We start from the raw sequence: 18,458 nt of genomic DNA on the forward strand, positions 1-18,458 counted from the left end.
GGCTCCCCATGCATTTGACCGCGAGGCCACAGGGAGTGCAGGATGCTGCAGCCCAGCTGCTGCCAGGAGGGAGGCCTTGCCAGCTGAAAACACCTGTGCTTGCCCCTGGCTGCCCATTTGCTACTCGGCCAAGTTCAAGGTGCTACTATGATTAATAATAATAATTTATTTATACCCATCTGGCTGAGTTTCCCCAGCCACTTTGGGCGGCTCCCAATCAAGTGTTAAAAACAATACAGCATTTAATATTAAAAACCTCCCTAAACAGGGCTGCCTTCAGATGTCTTTTAAAAATAAGTGGTTTATTTCCTTGACATCTGATGGGAGGGCACTCCGCAGGGCGGGCGCCACTACTGAGAAGGCCCTCTGCCTGGTTCCCTGTAACCTCACTTCTCACAGCAAGGGAACCGCCAGAAGGCCCTCGGATCTGGCCCTCAGTGTCCAGGCTGAATGATGGGAGTGGAGACGCTCCTTCAGGTATACGAGGCCGTTTAGGGCTTTAAAGGTCAGCGCCAACACTTTGAATTGTGCTCAGAAACGTACTGGGAGCCAATGCAGAACTCTCAGGACCGGTGTTATGTGGTCTCGGCAGCCACTCCCTGTCCCCAGTCTAGCTGCTGCATTCTGGATTAATTGTAGTTTCCGGGTCACCTTCAAAGGTAGCCCCACGTAGAGCGCATGGCAGTAGCCCAAGCAGGAGATAACTAGAGCATGCACCATTCTGGCGAGACAGTCCGCGGGCAGGGGGGGGTCTCATCCTGCGTACCAGGTGGAGCTGGTAGACAGCTGTCCTGTATGCAGTTGCAATCGAAAATTATTCAACCGCCCATTGCAAATCAGGTTTCTTATCCAAATTTACAGCTGTTTGCAATGGGCAAATCAAACAAAAGCCCTTGAAATAGCTCAGCTGCCCAACACAACAGACACTTCCAATGGTTCCCCCAAATTCAGCTGAAATTGCAACTTCAAATGACTTCTAATGACTCCCTCTCCTGATACCAACCTTTCCCAAAGCCAGGCGTTGGGGGGTCTCCAAATTCCTCTGGTTCGTTTCCGTACAGTTCCACAAGGCAGCAGTGCTGCTCCATCCTTGACCGCATTTGGCCAGGACAGAGGAGAGAAAGTGGCCTCTTTGCCCAGAGGGGAGAGTGTTGCTCTTGTGCTCGGATCCTGACACTGGTTTCCCTTGGGGGCATCTGGTCGGCCACTGTGAGAACAGGATGTTGGACCAGAGGGGCCATGGCCCTGATCCACCGGGCTCTCCTTTTCCACGCTTTTTCTGCCGAGTTCTCAGTGGAGATGTGAATGGCCCTCCTTCCCTGCCAGAGGCTTCCGAGGCTCCTGACTCATTTTCCTTCCTTATTTATTAAAATTCCGTCCTGCCCTCCCTCCCCAAGGAGCCCTGGGCAGCAAAGCAATAAAAACCCGTACAGTGAAGAATGAAATGCAATTGCAAACATCCGGAAAGCATTTCTGAATGTTAAGAAAGCTGGGTTTAATGCCACGTGGCGCTACGGTCAGTGCGAGGATTTCTGCTCTGGTGGACATTCTCCCTCTCTCCTCTCCCTCCCCCCCCCCAAAAAAAAACCTGTTCCGGGGTTTTCCCCAACCCCCTGGAGCAGGTTTGGGGAGGGCGTGGGACTCCCATCGCGGAGAGGTGGAAAGTCCCACTGTGCAAATGGGGATCCGTGTCCTGACTTGTTTGTAGAATCCCTACGGTTTTTTAAGCTGGCCTGTCGTACTGGCAGGGCTGGGAGAGTCTGACCAGGAGATCCGAGGGGGAGGTTTGGGGTTTACAGGAGAGGCAGGGCCTGTTTGAATTCACATCACCCTGTGCCTGAAAAACAGCCACGTAGATTTTTGAGGGCAGCCAGGTTTTGCTTGCTTCCTGCCTGCCTGCCTGTCAGATTTTGAAAATTTGTGCAGAACAGTGGGATATCTGCCTAGCAACATAGGGTTTTTGTTTTCAGGGTGGGGGTCCCTTCCAGTTCTTGGGTTCCCATATCTGTGGGGGTAGAACAAGCTTTCCCAACCAGTCCCTATGTCTAGGCCAGGCATAGGCAAACTTGGCCCTCCAGATGTTTTGGGACTACAACTCCCATGATCCCTACAACTAACAGGACCAGTGGCCAGGGATGATGGGAGTTGTAGTCCCAAAGCATCTGGAGGACTAGTCAAGCGCCATGATTAGCAGAACTGAAGATGTTGCTCTGTGCCATTGAACAAAAAGCTGCTAGAGGGAAGAATCATAGAATCATAGAGTTGGAAGAGACCACAAGGGCCATCGAGTCCAACCCCCTGCCAAGCAGGAAACACCATCAGAGCACTCCTGACATATGGTTGTCAAGCCTCTGCTTAAAGACCTCCAAAGAAGGAGACTCCACCACACTCCTTGGCAGCAAATTCCACTGTCGAACGGCTCTTACTGTCAGGAAGTTCTTCCTAATGTTTAGGTGGAATCTTCTTTCTTGTAGTTTGGATCCATTGCTCCGTGTCCGCTTCTCTGGAGCAGCAGAAAACAACCTTTCTCCCTCCTCTATGTGACATCCTTTTATATATTTGAACATGGCTATCATATCACCCCTTAACCTCCTCTTCTCCAGGCTAAACATGCCCAGCTCCCTTAGCCGTTCCTCATAAGGCATCGTTTCCAGGCCTTTGACCATTTTGGTTGCCCTCCTCTGGACACGTTCCAGTTTGTCAGTGTCCTTCTTGAACTGTGGTGCCCAGAACTGGACACAGTACTCCAGGTGAGGTCTGACCAGAGCAGAATACAGTGGCACTATTACTTCCCTTGATCTAGATGCTATACTCCTATTGATGCAGCCCAGAATTCCATTGGCTTTTTTAGCTGCCGCGTCACACTGTTGGCTCATGTCAAGTTTGTGGTCAACCAAGATTCCTAGATCCTTTTCACATGTACTGCTCTCAAGCCAGGTGTCACCCATCTTGTATTTGTGCCTCTCATTTTTTTTTTGCCCAAGTGCAATACTTTACATTTCTCCCTGTTAAAATTCATCTTGTTTGTTTTGGCCCAGTTCTCTAATCTGTCAAGGTCGTTTTGAAGTGTGATCCTGTTCTCTGGGGTGTTAGCCACCCCTCCCAGTTTGGTGTCATCTGCAAATTTGATCAGGATGTCCTTGAGTCCATCATCAAGTCCATTGAGTCCATCAAGAACACAGGACCATAGAATCACAAAATGGTAGAGTCGGAAGGGACCCCCAGAGGGCATCCAGTCCAACCCCCTGCAATGCAGGAATCTCAGCTCAAACATCTGTGACAGACGGCCATCCATCCTCTGCTCTTCCTGGTGTTGAGTCGGAAAACCCCTTTCTTGTGCCTTGAAGCCATGGGTTCGAGTCCTACCCTCCAGAGCAGGAGAAAGCAAGCTTGCTCCCTCTTCCATGAGACAGCCCTTGATATATGTAAAGATGGTTATCCTATCTCCTCTCAGTCTCCTCTTCTCCAGGCTAAACGTAACCTTCTCAGGTGGAAGGCATGACTCATCACCTGCTAGCCTGCCCCTTCTATAGAGAACCAAGAGATCGCTTTCTGAAAACTTTGTTCACACAAGGCACACCTGGCACAAGCTGCTTGGTTTCTTTTGAGAGGCTATAAGAGCTTCACAACACAGTGGCCCTCTATGCACTGGCTGCAAAACAAGCAAACAAAATCAGGAAAAAGGAGTTAGATTAAATCACACTAAGTCGTGCTGATTCATAGGTATAATCTGGAATCAAGCTGGATTTGAGTTTGTTGGTTTCCCTGGTAACTTCTCTTATCTCATGGTTGTTGGCAAATTGGATTTTAAAATGGCAAAAGAATATTAGAATGGGAGCTATCGGAGATGCACAAAGGAAACTATTTTAACGCTCAGGAACCTGGAAAAGTCTTTTAAATGTTAGGGGTTTTTATATTACTGATAGATGTTCTCTATTATTTTATTAATACTATCGCCTAATACAGGTTTGTCATGGCCTTTGGCTGGAGCAATAAACTTTTGAACTTGAAACTTGAACTTGAATTAATACGTTAATCTTTCCTGGGATGTCTCAGCGGGTAGAGAAGGAGACTCTTAACCTCAAGGTCGTGGGTTTGAGCCCCATGTTGGGCAAAAGATCCCTGCACTGCAGGGGGTTAGACTAGAAGACCTTTGGGGTTCCCTTCCAACTCTGCAACTCTTATGAATTCTATAGATGCAAGTCCTTAATCATGTAAAGCTGTGACTTCTGGGCCGTTATGAACCACAGACGTGAAAGGGAATCTGTCCAGTGATCCTTAGTGGAACAGATTCAGATATTCTCTCCCCCCCCCCCCCGCCCTGTATGTGTGAACCACTTGCCTGCTAGCCCTGCGCTTAACACAAAAGGCAAAGTCTCTTTCCCGCCTTCGGCTTTCAGAGGGAATGTTCCCCAAGTTGGCGAGGCTCGTTTGACAACAGGCTCCTTCCGTGCCAAGTAAAAGGTAAAGATAAAGGGACCCCTGACCGTTAGGTCCAGTGGTGGGTGACTCTGGGGTTGTGGCGCTCATCTCGCTTTATTGGCCGAGGGAGCCGGCGTACAGCTTCCAGGTCATGTGGCCAGCATGACTAAGCCCCTTCTGGCGAACCAGAGTAGCGCACGGAAATGCCGTTTACCTTCCCGCCGGAGTGGTACCTATTGATCTACTTGCACTTTGACGTGCTTTCGAACTGCTGGGTTGGCAGGAGCAGGGACTGAGCAACGGGAGCTCACCCCATTGCGGGGATTCGAACCACTGACCTTCTGATCAGCAAGCCCTAGGCTCTGTGGTTTAACCCACAGCACCATCCATGCCAAATGCTGGGAGCTTTGCCCATTCCTCCAGGACCCACGCAGGCAATCGAGTACATCTCGCATCTTTGTTTATGGATGCCTGCTTTTCTGCTTTTGAATGGCTTTCAAAAACACTTTCATTTAAAATCTTTGTAAATGTAGTCAGCCTGTTTCAGTGTGTTCTGTGATTTAGCGGTACAGAAAGACTTTCATAAATAAGAAATCATAACAAGGCAGCCCAGCGGCTTTGCGACAGCTGGTCCTCTGCTGCCAGAAGCCCTTTGCCAGCCAAGCTGCCTTCTGGCTGGGCCTCTCCCCCAGCCGCTGTGCCTCCTTGGCCGATGGCCTGGTGCGTTCCTGGCTTTTCACCTGCCACGAAGGCGGGGAGAGAGATCCCTGGCGCGGGCTCTGGCACCATCCCCTCTTGGCAGTGCCAGGTGTGGGAGAGCAGGGTGTCCCAGGGAGGTGACGGCCGTCCTTGTCACCCCTGCGGCTGCCAGTGGCACAGGCTTAGCCAGCCCAGTGAGTCGGATGCCTCTTACGCACCAGAGCACCCCAAGGGAACTGGCACCTCAGGCAGATTTCTGGGAAGGGGCAAGGCCAGCCGCTCTCCCTCGCTGGGTAATTGAGAGCAGAGACACGTGGCGTTATAACTGCAAGCTGATGCAAGAGAAATGCAGGGGGAGATGGGGACTTGGGAGAGAGCCCTGACTCATGGGTTCTGATCCTGCTCTTGTTCCTGCTTCAGAAGTCAGGGGTGCTGGCGTTTCGAGGCATTGTGGTTCTTGAGCATCTATTGCAGAATTATAGAGTGGGAAGGGGCCATCTAGACCAGCCCCCTGCAATGCAGGAGGAACAAGTATTGCTTTAGTTACAGGAAGGTAGCTGTGTTGGTCTGCCATAGTTGAAACAAAATAAAAAAATTCCTTCCAGTAGCACCTTAGAGACCAACTAAGTTTCTTCTTGGTATGAGCTTTTGTGTGCACGCACACTTCTTCAGATACACACATAAAGCATCCCTTTATTCCACTTTGCAGGCCTTACATGAGAGATCTGATGCCCTGGCTCCCATTGTGGGTGGTACAGCCCCCCCCCCGGGGGAAGTAGGATTACATAGCGGGTTGCTAACAGCCAAGGGGGCAGAAAGAGGGGCGCTGAAGATGCAAATAAGTACATTGGAACCCAAGGTGAGTGGGCCGGATCAGGCCAATGGCCCACCTAGTCTCAGCCCAGTATCCCTGAAGGAGTGTCTCCACCCCCATCGTTCTGCCCGGACACTGATGTCCAGCTCCGAGGCCCTTCTGGCAGTTCCCTCCCTGCGAAAAGTGAAGTTACAGGGAAGCAGGCAGAGGGCCTTCTCAGTGGTGGCGCCCACCCTATGGAACACCTTCCCACCAGATGTCAAGGAAATAAACCACTATCTGGGTTTTAGAAGACATCTGAAGGCAGCCTTGTTTAGGGAATTTTTTAATGTTTGATGTTTTATCGTGCTTTTAATTCTGTTGGGAGCCACCCAGAGTGGCTGGTGAAACCCAGCCGGATGGGCGGGGTATAAATAATAAAGTAGTAGTAGTGGGATGCAGATGGCACTGTAGTCTAAACCACAGAGCCTAGGGCTTGCCAATCAGAAGGTTGGCAGTTCGAATCCCCGCGACGGGGTGAGCTCCCGTTGCTCGGTCCCTGCTCCTGCCCACCTAGCAGTTCGAAAGCATGTCAAAGTGCAAGTAGATAAATAGGTACCGCTCCGGCGGGAAGGTAAACGACGTTTATGTGCACTGCTCTGGTTCGCCAGAAGCGGCTTAGTCATCCTGGCCACATGACCCGGAAGCTGCACGCCGGCTCCCTCAGCCAATAAAGCGAGATGAGCGCCGCAACCCCAGAGTCGGCCACGACTGGACCTAATGGTCAAGGGGCCCTTTAGTAGTGGTAGTAGTATTCTGCTCTCACAGTGGCTGACTAGATGCCCCAATGGGAAACCCACAAGGAAGACCTGAGAACCAGAACAGTGGCATAGCATGAGGGGGCCCCCAGGGGCGCAAAATTGTTTGGGGCACAAAATTTCAACATCCGGTGCTGCCTCCATACAGCTGCGCTCTTCCGGCCGGTGCTGGGCTCTGTTAAAAACGGCTTATCCATGCAGACCAGGAAGTGACTCTTGGAGGGCTGCCTGGGGGGCGATGGATGTCTCCTGCCCACCTCTGCTCTGTCTCTGCAGCTGGAGGCAGCTGTGCTTCCGAATCCCAGTTGCTGGAAACCGCAGGAGGGGAGCGTTGCTCTTGTGTTCGAATCCTGCTTGCTGCTTTTTGCAGAGGTGAATGTGCAGAGGAGGTGGCGGCGGAGGAGGAGCGATAGTGGCTTGTTTCGTTCTTGTTTTTATTATGTATTTTGTGTTATCTTGCATTTTTATGCCACGTAGCCCCCTGAGATTTGCAGGTGAAGGGGGGTACACAAGTTCAATAAATAAACTGTTCAGCCACAGTGAGAAAGGGATACTGACCTCCGTGGGCCATTGGCCCTGTCTTGCAGGCTCATCTCATGGGATTTATTCATTTCCTTTTCTGCATGCCTTAGATGCCCAGTAGCTCTTGCCCTTCCTGGAGGCCTTTGCTCCTTGCCTGAAGACAGAGACCTCTCTGCCATGCCAAACCCAAACTCCTCTGACTGATCACGTCAACTTCAAATTAACTCCCCAAATTCCAGGGAAACGGTTCTCATCCTGACACACAAACCTACTGCGGTTAAACTGGAGCGCAGTCCCCGAATGCTGACTTGCTGGTCTATCTCCTCCTCACGTCACGGCTGACGTCAAGCACCTTCGCCATTTCATGCCTCTCGCTTTGCCTCATTAAAATCTCCGTCTCCTGTCTGCCAGGGAAGCTCCCGGAGGCCCCCCCAAACGCTCGCATGGGGCTGGCCCGGGCAACGCAGTCTGGGCCAGGAGCCCAGGATCTGTTTCCTCACCCCGAGGCTGGAAGGGAGCCGTTTTCTCCTTGGCTCAGGCGAGAGCCAAGCTCTGCGTCATGGTGAAATAGGATGAGGGTGACGGGGGCCGGCAGGTTGTCCTAGACCCCAGGGCCTGGTGGCCTTGCTGGGACGGGTTGTGGGGGGAGGCTCTAGGCAGCCGTGAACATTCCTTCCGTTGTGGGGCACAAATGCATTCGCATGCCCCTTCTCTCTCCCCCCCTTCCCCAATTCAACGCAGTTTCAACCTTCCTCCTATTAGAACAGCTGGCCTGCCCCGATTTAGATTTTGCTCTATTTTTATCATCTTTTGTTTTGCTTGCGAGCTTCCTTCGAAGGGCATCTCCTCAGCAAAGGCGGCCTCGGAATGTTTCAAGGAAGCAAAATGAAGATAAGGCTCTTCTCCAAGCGAGGGGCTTCTGCAACCATGAGCGTGCCGAAACGTCACCCTCCGGCCTTGAAACCTCTTGTTTAAAATAAGAAGCAAGGGAATGTGCGGTGGTGGCCAGAGGCATCCGCTACGGAGGTCAGCAGGCCAGGGGGTGACTTGGCCCCGCTTGCCTTTGCCCACGCCGCCTCCCGCTCTCCGAAGGAGTGTCCAGGGACCCTGCAAGCCGTGGGCCTTGACCTCAAAGCCCAGACCTAGCTGCACCTCTGGCTGGGCAGCAGTACCATGGGGCTGTAATCCCAAATGCAAATTGATAAGGGGGTGAAACCAAGTCGAGGCCAGAACTGCAGGGAAGCAAGCCATACCCAGGCTGGGCCTTTGGGGCTGGGCGGTTGCAGCGCCGCCTCCTTGCAGCTGGCCAAGGGATGCCCCTGCATGCTCTGCCCATAAGGGGAGAGCACCACTGCCCCCCCCCCGAGGAGGAAGGGAGGAAGAGGAAGGTGGGAAAGCACTGCCAGAGCCATGTGCATTGCCCGGAGCGCCTCACTGCAAAGACAGGAGGGTGAGGTGCAGGGGCGTCTTAAGCATATGTGGCGCCGGGGTGCAAAAATCCGCCTGGCGCTGCACACCCACTAGGTTGCCCAGTCCCAGGCGCACAGGAGGGCGGAGCCAGCCAGCTGCCTCGGCGTCTCGCTGGCTCGGTCACCCCTGAAGTTGTGGCGCGGAGTCACCTGTAGCAGAAGAGCCTGCCGTGGCGCTCCGACTGATGGATGGGCTCTTCCCCGGACTCAACTCTCAGGCCCCAGACTCTTGGCGCCCCTGAGAGCCCGGCACCTGGGTGCCCCGCACCCCTAGCGCCTATGGGTAAGATGGCCCTGGTGAGGTGACATAGTGGCACTTTCTCTGCCTTATCTCTGCTCCTAGGTTGGAGCTAGTTTGCAAGGAGAGATTCCCTTGATGAGACGCTGGCCGGCAAAGGGACAGAACACAACACTTGCCTTGCCCTGGGCACCGGCAACCCATGCTACACCCGTGCTGGGCAGGCAGCAGCGGGAACGGAGGCCAGGGTCCCTGCCCCGAGGCGCTCTCAGATCATTCAGCTGCAGCAGGGGATGAATGCTGGAAATGTATCGGCGGATTTCTCCCCCCAGGCAGCCGGCCAACAGCACAAGTCTGCCTGGAAACGCAGCAAGAGAAAGTGTATGCCTTTGGGGGGGGGGCGGAGTCCTGCGTTTAGCTCAGCAAGCAGCCCATGGGGCTTCAGTTGGCTGCCACACTGATACTGTTAAGAAGTTGCTTATAAGACGATCTGCTGGATGAGGCCAGTGGCCCATTTACTCCAGCCACGGCCACCAACCCAAATGGCTTTAAAAGAGAGTTAGACAAATTCATGGGTGGCTCTGCTTTTCCTCCACAGCCGGAGGCAGCCGTGCTTCTGAATCCCAAGTTTCTGGGAACCCCAGGAGGGGAGAGTTGCTCTTGTGCTTGGATCCTGCTTGCAGGTTTCCCATTGAGGAATCTGGCTGGCCACTGTGAGAAGAACAGGATGCTGGCCTGGCTGGGCCTTGGGCCTGATCCAGCCGGCTCTTCTGACATTCCTCGGAGCCATCGGTTCCCATGGAGGAGGCAGCTCAGGCAGGCCGAGCGGCGCATGGTGACGACACCCTTGCCGGGTGGGGCTGTGGGCAGGCAGCCGAAGGCCAGGGGGGGTTGGAGGGAAGCAGAGAGCCTGGCCGAGGGCGAGAGATGATGAGGCAGCTTCTCTCATTCCTCAGCAGGTCATGTGGGGTCGGTGACTGAGCTCTCCCCGGCCACGTCATCCCAAGTGCCACCATTTCTTGGCTCCCCTCTCAGGTCAGGTGATGCTTCTGGGGAGGCAGCCAAGAAGGAGCAGCCCCCGGCCTGCCTCTTCATCTTCCTCCTCCTCCTCCTGTTCCTCGCTCTGTGTGCCGCTGGCAGCCTCTCCTCCCGTGTGTCTCCCCTTTCTTCTCCCCCCAGCCCTGGTTTGGCCGCCTGCCAGCTACTCTCTCTTTCTCTCCTCGGAGGAGCCAAGGGCTTGGCCGGTGTTCACACTCTGAGTATCCTCCATTGACCTGGGGTTGCCGTGGAGACGCCAGCTGCAACTTAACGCCTGGCTGATGCCATCTCCACCCTGCAGGCCTGGGCTTCCCAGCACGTGGTGCTCCTCGCGGAAGCTGCATCTGCAGCAAAGTTTCAATGAATGGTAGAATTGGAAGGGGATCCTTTAGTTCAACCTCCTGCAATTGCAGGAATCTCAATGTCTTCTTCTTTGGCGATCCCTCGGAGCCGAGTAAGATTGTCTTCCATAAACACGGTCTTAACCGTGAGTAGGTGATTGTGGAGGCCAAGTCTGGATCCCCACGTCCTTCCACAGTGGGGACATTTGGTTTCCAAGTGGGAGTTGATCAAGATAAATAATAAGAAAAATAATAAAATTTTATTTATATCCCACCCTCCCCAGCCGAAGCTGGGATCAGAGCGGCTAACAACAATAAAAGTAACACAGTTTACATAAAATCACAATCAATTAATAGAAATACATTCTAAAATCAATTCATTCTAAAATCAATTCAGAATCAAATTAATGGCAACCATCAGGTTAGAGTTCTATGAGGATTACAGAAGGGGAGAGGGGGGTCAGACTGTGCCTTGGCCAAAGGCCAGGCAGAACAGCTCCGTCTTGCAGGCCCTGCAGAAAGATGTGAAGTCCCGCAGGGCCCTAGTCTCTTGTGACAGAGCCTTCCACCAGATTGGGGCCACAGCCAAAAAAGCCCTGGCTCTGGTTGAGGCCAGCCCAACCTCCCTGTGGCCCGGGACCTTCAAGATGTTTTTGTTTGAAGACTGTAAGTTCCTCTGTGGGACATACCAGAGAGGTGGTCCCGTAGGTACGAGGCTCCTAAGCCATATAGGGCTTTAATGATGAGGGTTTGTCAAGCCTTCCTCTTAGCACGTTTCTCCCTTTTGTCCTGAATTTGAGTGTCTTCAAAATCCATTCTTCAGCATGCATCTGTAGAAGTGTGCATGCACACGAAAGCTCATACCAATAACAAACTTCGTTGGTCTCTAAGGTGCTACTGGAAGGAATGTTTTTATTTTGTTTCAAAATCCATGACACCTTTGACCACCTTCCGAGGGAGTCCGTTCCACAGTCACGGAGCTCTCACGCTCAGAAAGCTCTTCCTAAGGCTTCCTCTGAATCTCCTTTCTTGGAAAATGAATCCACTGGTTCAGGTGCTGCTCTCCTGAGCCGGAGAAAACAAGCTCGTTCCATCTTCCATGGGACGTACTGTTGGCATCCATCTGCCTCTGAGAGACAATGGAATTTGCCTCCAGGGGTGAAGTCAAACCACTGCATTAACAGCACTGAAGTGGCCTCCCCAGGGCGAAAGCCTGGAGGTCCTCAGCTGCCCAGAAGACAAGACCCCTCTCCCGGCCTCACTGACGGAAGCAGAGCAAGACATTTGGCACCAACTTGGCTGGTTGTGATTCAAGGACCCGCCACCCGCTTCGGAATAAGAAAGACACGTGGACACAGTATATTAGGTGAATGGGCTAAAAAAGGCCACAACTTTATTGATTACAGCATGTGAGAGGTACAGTGGTACCTCAGGCTAAGTACTTAATTCGTTCTGGAGGTCTGTTCTTAACCTGAAACTGTTCTTAACCTGAAGCACCACTTTAGCCAATGGGGCCTCCTGCTGCCGCCGTGCGATTTCTGTTCTCATCCTGAAGCAAAGTTCTTAACCTGAAGCACTATTTCTGGGTTAGCGGAGTCTGTAACCTGAAGCGTATGTAACCTGAGGTACCACTGTATTGGCTTAGGCATTGGATAAAACAACAGAGCGTGACTCCACCCCCTCAGGGAGTCTAACAAGGGTTAACCACCAGTGGGAGGAGCCTGTTGATGCAAATACAACTGGAAGCTCCCCCTGATGTCAGGGGGGGTCGTGCCATGGCCCTAGCCACCAGCAAGGGCCTCGGACAGGATCCACGACCGCCGGATTCCTTTACCGGAATACCCATAAAGTGGAGGGGTAGGCGATGGCCACACCCTGCCCTCCAACACACAACCATATTCCAATGCCTAACCGCCACCCGAGCTTTGGCTCGCTACCAATACCCTCACAGCTGCAACCAATCCCTTAGGCTTCTGATGATGTCGGCCAGCCAAATATCATTGCCGAGATCTGAAAGGTGAACACTGTCATCACGAAACAAAGACAACTCGCTGAACCGGGTGTCAGCATGCAGAATCACATGGCCATACATATAGCGCCATTTGCGCGCCACCACGTGATTTAAAAGTTTCCTGGATTTTTCAGTGGCCACAGGGCTAGGAGAGGCTTTTGGGGGAAGGAGCCATATGAGGTGTGACCAAGCACCTGAGGGACTCCAGATTTGTGTGGCATTTACTCCTTCTCTTCTCCCAAGATGTCCCGCAAGACAGTGGAGTTTTAGGACCAGAGTTCTGCTTCTCCTGGAGGGGCTCCCTTCCCTGGTTGATGGGCTCCACCTGCCCTTCACGTCCCTCTACAGCACCTGCAGAATCTGCCTTCTTGACAGTCTCATCCACTTGGTCTCCTCCTCTCCACCCACCAGGCCTGCCTTCACCTGCAGCAGAATTCCCCGACCCACCAAGGAATTGAGACCCATCAGCTATCTCCACCTGGTTTAGCTGGCCGGTTGAAGCTGTTCCTGGTCTGTGGCTGCTGTTGCATGTGGACGGGTGAGAACTGAGTGCAGGGCAGGGACCAAAGGTGGACAGACTATCTCAGAAGGAGCACCTCTCAATCTTCTCTTCTACAGGCTAAACCCAGCTCCCTCAACTGTTCCCCCATAAGGTCCCCGGCCCCTCTAGACCAGCATCCTGAGTTCTCACTGGGGCCAACAAGTTGCCTCATTTGGGAAACCCAGAAGCAGAACGATGGACTGGATGGGCTCTTGGTCTGACCCTGCAGGCTCTTCGTAATTATTACTTTATTTATCACCCGAAGACCGCAGGGCAGTTTCCAGCTTAGAATCATCTTCTTGGGGAGACCACAAGAGGGGAAGAGGGGGTCCTGCTCCAGATCAGGATGCGCACCAGATGGGCCACATCCTGCAAGCCTGCCTCCTGACCCCCGAGGAATCCTGCGCTCTGCGGGGAGGGAGCTGATTTGGGGTTGGAGAGGGCGGTGACAGCAGCAGCCCCTCTTCCTCCCCGCCCCAGTCCCAGCTGCGGGAGCGTCCCGACGTGGCCTCTTGCCGTGACACACGCGAGAGGCCTCCTGGATGCCGTGGGGGGGAGGAGGAGGTTACGGGAGGACGCGGCTGGGGGCGGCTTCTTCCTTGGAGGGCAGCCAAGCCCCGGGCCCTCTTTGCAACAGACTCCACCCTCCCGCTCCTGTTTGGGGGCCGGCGGCGCCTTTCCAGCGAAGCCCACCCCCCACCCCCTTTGCAAAGTCAGCAGCGACGCTGCGCGGGCTGCCGGGCCCCCGGGAGGGGAGGTCGGGGGCGCCCCCCCCCCCAGCCCCACATTTCTGGCCGGCTGCCAAGGCCGGGCCCGGGTCCCCAGAGCCGGGGCAAGCAAGGAGACGCTCGCTCGCAGCAGCTACCTGGGGGCTTCCGTGCTAAGGAGGAGTCGCCTGCCTAATTGAAGGGAGCGCGTGATCCTGTGCCAAGGCAGGATCCCTCGCAGGAGGGGGCGGGACAGGCGGGGGCGCACGCGGCCGGGGCAGGTACGGAGAACCTCAGCAAGCCGCATTTCCACCGGGAAATCATCTATCATCTATCTATCTATCTATCTATCTATCTATCTATCTATCTATCTATCTATGGCTTTTAGTCCGATCGTTGCATTTGAATGCGCCCCTTTGAAGGTGCGACGAGACCCAGGAAATATCTCCAGGAGACCCTGCGCTAGGCTAGGAAGGAAAACCTGCGGTGGTCTCCTGTCTTTGTACAGTATCTCAGTGGACTAGCTGCTTTTATTTTATTTTAATTTAGTTTATTAATTTTACTTTAATTTGTTTTAGTCGAAACAAAATAAAAAAAATCCTTCCAGTAGCACCTTAGAGACCATTTAAGTTTGTTTTTAGTATGAGCTTCCGTGTGCATGCAGACTTTTTCAGATACCTGAGCATGCACACTTCTTCTTCAGGTATCTTTCCAGAGCCGGCCCAAGACATTTTGCTGCCGGAGGCAACCAACAAGATGCTGTGTGTGTCCCTTCCATGTTCTGAAAGTGACTGGACTGAGAGATGACTCAGGATAGCAGCGTCACCCAGCACATCTGTTGGCGTCTGGCTAGTTTAGGGGCTGCAGGACGTTCCTGTTCCTGCTCTCCAGGAGAGGGGAACAGTCAAGGAAGTGGTACTTCTGCCGCCCCTCAGCTGTGCCACCTGGAGCAGTTGCCTCCCTCTGCCCAATAGTCGTACGGGTTCTGCTTCTTTATGTCTCCAGAACATCACAGCAGCTATTAAATTTCACTGGCTGGTTGGTTTCATCAGCAAGTCACCTGCATTGATTGTTAATGGTGGTCTAAACCACAGAGCCTAGGGCTTGCCGATCGGAAGGTTGGCAGTTCGAATCCCGCGATGGGGTGAGCTCCCGTTGCTCGGTCTCTGCTCCTGCCAACCTGGCAGTTCGAAAGCACTTCAAAGTGCAAGTAGATAAATAGGTACCGCTCCGGCAGGAAGGTGAACGGCGTTTCCGTGCGCTGCTCTGGTTCGCCAGAAGCGGCTTAGTCATGCTGGCCACATGACCTGGACGTTGTACGCCGGCTCCCTCGGCCAGTAAAGCGAGATGAGCGCCGCAACCCCAGAGTCGTCTGCAACTGGACCAAACTGTCAGGGGTCCCATTTCCTTTTCCTATGTCTTATAAGAACATCAGAATAAGAGGCTGCTGGATCCAGCCAAAGGCCCATCCAGTCCACCATCTCCTCACCAATGGGACTTTTCTCCCATTATGGGAAACCAGCGAGCAGGATCCGAGCGCAAGAGCAATGCTCCCCTCCTGTGGCTCCCAGACACTGGCTCTCAGAAGCATTGCTGCCCCCACAGCGAAGGCAGAGCAGAGCCACCATGGCAGGAAGCTGCCAATAGCCCTTTTCTGCATGAATCTACCCAGTGCTCTTTGAAAGCCAGCAAGTTCTTTCTTTTATCCCTCCCGAGTCTTCCCACTTAGCCAGGCAGTATAAAGAACAACCCCCTGCTGGCTTCTGATACGTGTTGTATAAATGCTTTTACAAATAAGTAGCTGGAGACAAAGCTCCCACGGAGGTGATTGGGGCACCCGCCTCCTGGCACCCCCATGTTGCTCTGACAGAATGCCCTAGATAGGGCATAGTTCTGGAGCAGCCTTCGCCGGATCTCCTGGCATCCAGGGTGGGGCAGATGGGAGCCATACGAGGTTGAGAAAGCTATTCGGGAGGATCTTGAGGAAGTGGGGCATTGAGTCACCACCACAACATTAAGGCATCTGGTCGGACACTTTGAGAACAGGATGATGGGTCATGGGCCTGATCCAGCAGCCTCTTCTCAGGCTCTGCGCAGAATAACAAAAACAGGCACACCCGCCCCCTTAGACATTCGTGACTCTGGCAGTTGGTTTCGTAACAAAGGAACCAGGGGAGGCCTGTTGTTGCAAAACAAGGCACGGGCCTGTTGCTCTCCTTAGCGAGTCCCAAAGGTTGAGGGCCACCACCAAAAAGGCCCTCTCTCCTTTCCCCACAGCTCCACAGAGTCCAATGATTTTGAGCGGTTTTAAAAGAGAACTGTGGGACATGGGTAGCCCTGTGGGTTAAACCACAGAGCCTAGGACTTGCCGATCAGAAGGATGGCGGTTCGAAGCCCCGCGACGGGGTGAGCTCCCGTTGCTCGGTCCCAGCTCCTGCCAACCTAGCAGTTCGAAAGCATGTCAAAGTGCAAGTAGATCAATAGGTACCGCTCTGGCGGGAAGCTAAACAGCGTTTCCGTGCGCTGCTCTGGTTCGCCAGAAGCGGCTTAGTCATGCTGGCCACATGACCCAGAAGCTGTACGCCGGCTCCCTCAGCCAATAAAGCGAGATGAGCGCTGCAACCCCAGAGTCGGCCATGACTGGACCTAATGGTCAGGGGTCCCTTTACCTTTACCTTTAAAAGAGGACTGGACAAATTCATGAAGAACAGGACAATCGATGGCTATTAGCCATGAAGGAGGCTATAAGGACTTAAGAAGGTAGGACGAGCCTTCTGGATCAGGCCAGTGGGTTACCTAGTCCAGCATCCTGTTCCCACAGTGGCCAATCAGATGCCAGTGGGAAACCAGCAAGCAGGATGCCAGCACAAGAGCAACTCTCCCCTCCCGCGGTTTCCAGCGACCGGCATTCAGATGCCTGCCTGCCTCTGACCATAGAGACAGCGCATTGCCACTATGGCTGGCTGCCTCCAATAGCCCTCCTGGAATTGGCCTAATCCTCTTTTAAAGACTGGTGGGCATCACTGCCTCCTGAGGCAGGGAGTTCCATAGTTTAACTATGTGCTGCATGAAGGACTTTCTTTATCGGACCTGAACATTCAGCTTTAAAACCATTACGGAGTTGTGAAACCATATTTGGAAGACGCCGCGAAAGTCGAGGAATACCCCAGAGGTCCCTGGCTTAGCAAGGAGGAAGATTTTTGGATGACTCACCAGCTAAACTGAGAAAGGAATCTTTGTAAAGCCTTTGTCCCTTTCTCTCCTTCGTTTGTCTACCTCTCATAATCATGTCAGTGGATTACATGGCACTTTCCAGACCCACCGCACTGTTTTTGCTGTGTTTGTAGCACTAATTCACCTCCCCAGGGGGCACAGATGGGGTCCAAAGGAAAGCAGAGCCAAGAGGGACATTTGGCACCATCATCGTCATCATTTCCTCTTTATGCCCTGCCCATCTGGCTGGGTTTCCCCAGCCACTCTGGGCAGCTCCCCATAGAATATTAAAAACACGATAAATACATCAAACATTAAAATCTTCCCTAAACAGGGCTGCCTTCAGATGTCTTCTAAAAGTCAGTTAGTTGTTTATTTCCTTGACATCTGATGGGAGGGTGTTCCACAGGGCGGGCGCCACCACCAAGAAGGCCCTGTGCCTGGTTGCCTGTAACCTCACTTCTCGCAGGGAGGGAACCATCAGAAGGCCCTCGGAGCTGGACCTCAGTGTCTGAACTAAATGATGGGGGTGGAGACGCTCCTTGAGATATACTGGACCGAGGCCTTTTAGGGCTTTAAAGGTCAGCACCAACACTTTGAATTGGCTCAGAAACGTACCGGGAAGAGGTTGCCAGAAGGGGGTGTACAAGGCACCACCCAACCACCTTAGGGGCTCTACTCCAGATTTGTGTCTGGTTTACTCCTTAACCTTTTTTCTGCTGAAGATGTCCCATCTTGGGATTTTTACTTGGGATTTACTCTGATGAGATAGGCAGCGGAGATTTAGGACCAGAGTTTTACTTCTCCTAAATGGGCTCCCTCCCCAGGTTGATGAGCCCCATCTGGCCCTCGCTTCCCTCTGCATCTCATGTAGAAACCGACTTCTTGACCGTTGGACACGCTCTTGGTCTCCTCTGCTACATCTCCTGGATCCTGTCCTCACATGCAGGGGAAGCCCCTAACTCACCAAAGGTTTGAGACCCCTTGGCTATCCTCACCTGGTTTAGCCGGCCAGTCGAAGCCGTTTCCCGGGATTGTGGCCGCTGCCGCATGCTGACAGCTTCTAGGAGCCACAGGTGAGAGCTGAGTGCAGGGTGGGAATAGGACCCCCACCTCATATATTTAGCCTGGGTGTGTCAATGTTCTCCCCCTCCTCCTCCTTTTCCCTGCTCCCCCCAGGACAACCCACCAGAAAGAAAAGCAGCCCCCCCCCCCCAGGATCCTGGGGGCCAGCAAAGCAAAAACCCGTCACTATTCAAAATGCAGCGCATGTTTATAAAATATAAATATTATTCCAGATACAGAAAGAAAAGCAAAAATTGTCAACAAACGTCGTAATGGGAAACGAAAATAAATAAGAAGGGCGAGTTTAACAGTACGGAGGCTTTTTCAGGTCTGCTTGGGAAGATCTTCTGCTCTTTTCCTGACTTGAGTCTTTCAGAGCAGCCCTCCCCACAAGACACACACACACACACACACACACACACACACACACACACCCCAGCAAGAGAGCCCTCCAGCTCACAGAGCAGGGAAGGAATGCAACACCCTGAATGACCCATCACACCCTCGGAAAAAACGTTTTGGTCTTGCAACTGAAATGCCACCTAAGGGGAAACGGGAGAGTTGTAAAAGGCTCTTTCTAA

The 18,458-nt window shown here is 53.1% G+C and overlaps 1 protein-coding gene across 2 annotated transcripts in view; it reads left to right on the forward strand.

Annotated features, from left to right (window-relative positions):
* Positions 1 to 18,458, forward strand: part of RBM28 (RNA binding motif protein 28) — a 54,542-nt gene that overhangs the window by 25,187 nt on the left and 10,897 nt on the right. The window lies entirely within an intron of this gene.

This window comes from Podarcis tiliguerta (genome assembly GCF_965153285.1).
Source record: "Podarcis tiliguerta genome assembly, chromosome: 10".
Classification (NCBI taxonomy): domain Eukaryota; kingdom Metazoa; phylum Chordata; class Lepidosauria; order Squamata; family Lacertidae; genus Podarcis; species Podarcis tiliguerta.